Consider the following 6,327-nt stretch of genomic DNA (forward strand, 5'->3'; position numbering starts at 1 on the left):
GATATTAAGAAGAGGTGGCAAGAATACACAGAAGAACTGTACAAAAAAGATCTTCAGGACCCAGATAATCACGATGGTGTGATCACTGACCTCGAGCCAGACATCCAGGAATGTGAAGTCAAGTGGGCCTTAGGAAGCATCACTATGAACAAAGCTAGTGGAGGTGATGGAATTCCAGTTGAGCTATTTCAAATCCTGAAAGATGATGCTGTGAAAGTGCAGCACTCAATATGCCAGCAAATTTGGAAAACTCAGCAGTGGCCAGGACTGGAAAAGGTCCGTTTTTATTCCAATCCCAAAGAAAGGCAATGCCAAAGAATGCTCAAACTACCGCACAATTGCACTCATCTCACACGCTAGTAAAGTAATGCTCAAAATTCTCCAAGCCAGGCTTCAGCAGTACTGTGAACTTCCAGATGTTCAAGCTGGTTTTAGAAAAGGCAGAGGAACCAGAGACCAAATTGCCAACATCCGCTGGATCATCGAAAAAGCAAGAGACTTCCAGAAAAACATCTATTTCTGCTTTATTGACTATGCCAAAGCCTTTGACTGTGTGGATCACAATAAACTGTGGAAAATTCTGAAAGAGATGGGAATACCAGACCACCTGATCTGCCTCTTGAGAAATCTGTATGTAGATCAGGAAGCAACAGTTAGAACTCGACATGGAACAACAGACTGGTTCCAAATAGGAAAAGGAGTACATCAAGGCTGTATATTGTCACCCTGTTTATTTAACTTCTATGCAGAGTACATCATGAGAAACGCTGGACTGAAAGAAGCACAAGCTGGAATCAAGATTGCCGGGAGAAATCTCAATAACCTCAGATATGCAGATGACACCACCCTTATGGCAGAAAGTGAAGAGGAACTCAAAAGTGTCTTGATGAAAGTGAAAGAGGAGAGTGAAAAAGTTGGCTTAAAGCTCAACATTCAGAAAACAAAGATCATGGCATCTGGTCCCATCACTTCATGGGAAATAGATGGGGAACAGTGGAAACAGTGTCAGACTTTATTTTGGGGGGCTCCAAAATCACTACAGATGGTGACTGCAGCCATGAAATTAAAAGACTCTTACTCCTTGGAAGGAAAGTTATGACCAACCTAGATAGCATATTCAAAAGCAGAGACATTACCTTGCCAACAAAGGTTCATCTAGTCAAGGCTATGGTTTTTCCTGTGGTCATGTATGGATGTGAGAGTTGGACTGTAAAGAAGGCTGAGCACTGAAGAATTGATGTTTTTGAACTGTGGTGTTGGAGAAGACTCTTGAGAGTCCCTTGGACTGCAAGGAGATCCAACCAGTCCATTCTGAAGGAGATCAGCCCTGGGAGTTTTTTGGAAGAAATGATGCTAAAGCTGAAACTCCGGTACTTTGGCCACCTCATGCAAAGAGTTGACTCATTGGAAAAGACTCTGATGCTGGAAGGGATTGGGAGCAGGAGGAGAAGGGGATGACAGAGGATGAGATGGCTGGATGCCATCACTGACTCAATGGACGTGAGTCTGGGTGAACTCCGGAAGTTGGTGATGGACAGGCAGGCCTGGCATGCTGCGATTCATGGGGTTGCAAAGAGTCGGACACGACTGAGCAACTGAACTGAACTGAACTGAAGAGAAATGGCTATTAAATAGGTGAAATATTATTCCATTTCAATTAGTGATACTCTGGGGAAGCTAGGGTGTTGGGCAGCATCCTATAAATACAGACATGTCCTCTAGAAGATAATTTCGTCCTACATCCTGTACTGACTTTCAGAATGCTCTAAATGACCAGAACACAGATTTTTGTTTTTAAATGAATTATACCAATTTGACAGTTAAAGCTATTTTCTCACCACAGTAAATGACAACATTGGCTGAAAATCACACCTCCATAAATAAAAATCTGGACAATTCTCCATGGTCCTCACTGCAGGTTTGGTTGAGGGAAAACCAAAAACAGAGACTGAGAAATCGAAGAACACATTTTTCATACTACAGAAAGGATGAGACTATTACTTGACGAAAATTCCATGTTGTGAACAAGTAATCACTACTAATTAGAAATAACTTTGTGTCAGTGCACACACTCTAAACCCAACCAATCATCAACAGTCTTACTCACTGGGCCATGCTTCTAAGTCAGCAGGTCAGTAGCCCCCTAACTCCAGTGACCACACTAACCACAGAAAGGCCATTAGTTCCCAAACACCCCATTCTGACAGCCCATCATTTCTTGAACACCAGGCTTTCTGAAACCTCACACAGGAAAGTTCTGGCTTTCTTCAGAGACTGCACCTTTCAAGACTGCACTTTGCCAGCAAATGGAAAGTTTACCTTTTTGCACCAATATCAAGTTTGCTTTACTGTTAGTTCACAAATTTACAACACTTTCAGTGGTTCAACCTGCTTCCGGTTAGTTATGGGTTTGGCACTGAAACTGCCATGAGATTATCAAATGCACTCTCTTTTGTGATTGTGATGGTTGCTATTATCTATTATTTTATTGATGTGTATTTGCAGTCCCAAGTGTCAAAGCAAAAATGTAAAACTCATGGTAAATTTTCTGGACAATGGAAATAAGGAAAGATCTCTTTGAAGATTTTTGTGCAGCATGTGATTATTCATTCAATATCAAAGTCGAATGTAAGCTGGCATATCCTAACAGTAGGCATAAGAGATGCATGAGTTTTCCAACTACTACCAAAGAAAGTAGCAAAATGACAGATTTTTTAAGAGAATTAAATAATTGTAGCAGATATTGTAATGGCCTTCTACATAGTGTATTTTCAGTCTTTCAACTCAAATGTCCAGGTGTCCTGCTACCAGAAGTATTTTCTAATTCCAAAACTCAAGCAAATTTTCAAGTGCCCACATGAAATCCACTGGAAAAATAAAAATGCACTAGCTCCATTTACTATTTCATAGATTATCAAAAGTCTGAGCACCTCAACTATTTTGTCACAGCCACGGATGCTAGTAATGACAATGCAGAAAAAAATTTCTGTTGTGCAATATTTTTCTCATGAAAAAGTTTTGAGTATAAGGCCACTGAGAGTAAAATCCTTTCAAAGGATTTTGAAATCCTATTCAAAGTTGAAGCAAAGGTGATTCTGTAAAGGCGCTGGCTGTCTTGCCCTTGTTTTATATAACACTGCTCAAACAGCATCTGATGGCCTTTCTTGACATCAATTTCTATTGCCAGCTACAGTGCTGCTGCTGCTAAGTTGCTTCAGTCGTGTCCGGCTCTGAGGGACCCCACAGATGGCAGTCCACCAGGCTCCCCCATCCCTGGGATTCTCCAGGCAAGAACACTGGAGTGGGTTGCCATTTCCCTCTCCAATGCATGAAAGTGAAAAGTGAAAGTGAAGTCACTCAGTCGTGTCCGACTCTTAGCGACCCCATGGACTGCAGCCTACCAGGCTCCTCCGTCCATGGGATTCTCCAGGCAAGGGTACTGGAGTGGGGTGCCAGCTACAGTGTGTTCTCTTAATTCAGCATTTCTAATGTTTGAACAGAATGATTAAAGGAGTTTTGTGATTTTATTAGTGTTTAGTACTCTTCAGTCTGCTCTCATTAAAAAAAAAAATCCATTGGCCTTCTTTAACAAATATTAAAAAGTTGATAGAATCTTTAGTTTATTTGAAGCACTGAAATCTTAATTTAATTCTGAAAGAAAGATCCCAAATTTCTTGTTGACCTTTATATAATCCATTTGAGTAAAGCTACTTATTTGTTGCTCAGTTTTCAATATTTCTTTAGCAATAAGAATATGCAAATTAAAGGAAAATCAAACCATTTCGTTAAAGTACTCCAATACTTAAAAACTCAATTGTGTTTTAAAAAAGAATTGATGGAAAATGTATCGCTTCAAGTAACAGGCAAATGAGAAGATGCTCAACATCACTAATTATTAGAGAAATACAAATCAAAACCACAATGAGATATCACTTCATACCAGTCAAAATGGCTATCATCAAAAAGTCTACAAATAACAAATGTTGGTGAGGATGTGGAAAAAAATGCAACTTTTGTACACTGTTGATGGGAATGTAAAGTGGTACAGCCACTATGGAAAACAATATGGAGGTTCCTCAAAAAACTAAAATTAGAACTGCCATATGATCCTGTATATATCTGGGGGGAAATGAAAACACTAATTCAAAAAGATACATATAGCCACATGTTCTTATTACATGCACTCAGCACTGCTTATAATAACTGAGTCATGGAAGCAACTCAAGTGCCCACCAACTGACAAATGGATAAAGATGTGGCATACACAGACACACACACACACACACACACACCAGAATAAAATTCTGCCATTTGTAGCAATGCAAATGGACCTAGAGGATCTTATTTTCAGTGAAATATGTCAGACAGAGGAAAACAATACTGTACGATAAACTTATATGTGGATTCTAAAAAATAATGCAAAAGAAAGTATGTAGCAAAACAGATTCACAAGTATAGAAAACAAAGTAGACCAGTGAGTGGTCTACACATTAGGGGTATGGAATTAAGAGATACAAACTTCTATGTATAAAATAGAGAAGCAATAAGGATATATTGCATAGAACAGGTAATTCTAGTCACTATCTTATAATAACTTTTAATCAAATGTAAACTATAAAAATACTGAAGCACTATGCTGTATACCTGGAGCTGCTGCTGCTGCTAAGTCGCTTCAGTCATGCCCGACTCTGTGCGACCCCAGAGACGGCAGCCCACCAGGCTCCCCCATCCCTGGGATTCTCCAGGCAAGAACACTGGAGTGGGTTGCCATTTCCTTCTCCAATGCATGAAAGTGAAAAGTGAAACTGAAGACGCTCAGTCGTGCCTGACTCTTGGTGACCCCATGGACTGCAGCCTACCAGGCTCCTCTGTCCATGGATTTTCCAGGCAAGAGTACTGGAGTGGGGTGCCATTTCCTTCTCCGATACCTGGAGCTAATACATTACAAATTGACTTTCATTAAAATTAAAAATTAAAGGGATATAATAATTTTTAAGTTGCTAATCAAGAAAGGCAAATATCATCTTGAATAATGTAAAAGCAAAGTGCCCAATTGAAAAAATGTTATTAGGTATTTAATCAAGATCAAACTTGAAGAGCACTTCTTGGAACTGTTAATTTTATACAAGTGTATGGTCAGAATACTGGCTCATAATGTTGAGCCTACTGTCTTACTAAAAAATGTTCACTGGACAAAAGAAAGTAAATTGGCTATGAACACTGTATAAGCTATATTAAAGTGTAAATGCAACATAGACTCTAACAGCAGGCAATTTCATAAGCAAAGTCTGCCAAACAAGGAACTATTGTGGAAAGTCAAATACCCAGAGAAATGTAATTAATAGAAGAGGTATGCAAGTTAGGTATACTTTATTTCAGATAAATGATAAACAGAATAGTTATGTCCCATGAATATCACCAACAATTAGAAATAATTTAAAAATTCCTGAGTATCTTGTATATTTATTTGTTAAATCAGGCAACCTTAAAGTACAGCCAATAAGGAGCAGAGAGATGCTTATAGGAACTCGTGTGGCAGAGGCACATTTTCCATTGTAATTGAACCTGGGGAATCTACCTCTGAGGCTGTTGGCTTGCATCATTTTACCATGTGAAACCTGAAAAATGAAGAAACCAGGAAGAATTTAGCCAAGAATTAGAGAGACACTGAATCCTGACAAAATCAAATGAGCTCTTAATTGTAGCCCTAATCCCAGACTTGTCAGTTACATGAATCAATACTTCCCCATTTTTGTTTAAACCAGTAAATCATGTCTTCTGCCACTAACATCCAAATGGTTTTTCAAAATACAAGTGTCCATCCCTACTTCTATGGTCCAGACTCAGATATTTGATGTAGTCCTTCCAGCAAGCACATCAGCAAGCACATCAGCTCACCTTATCAGAAGTCAGCTGCCTCGCTGTGTGCTTTGAAAACAAGACTCTGCTTCTAGTGAAATTCATCTCCATCTTCTTTTCCTCTTGTCCCTGAAGCCATTGTACACCTTGGGCAATTCCCCCTTCATCAAGTCAAAATGCCCCCAGACCTCCCTCTCCAGAAACACCTGGATCAGATGTGGAACAGATGCCTAGCAACTTTGGGATTAGTTCAGTTTGGTTGCTCAATCGTGTCCGACTCTTTGTGACTCGGTAGACTGCCACACGCCAGGCTTCCCTGTACATCACCAACTCCCGGACTTTACTCAAACTCATGTCCATCAAGTCAGTGATGCCATCCAACCAGCTCATCTTCTGTCGTCCCCTTCTCCTCCTGCCTTCAATCTTCCCCAGCATCAGGGGCTTTTCCAATGAGTCAGTTCTTCGCAT

This window comes from Bison bison, unplaced genomic scaffold (genome assembly GCF_000754665.1).
Source record: "Bison bison bison isolate TAMUID 2011002044 unplaced genomic scaffold, Bison_UMD1.0 scf7180017864141, whole genome shotgun sequence".
NCBI lineage: Eukaryota > Metazoa > Chordata > Mammalia > Artiodactyla > Bovidae > Bison > Bison bison.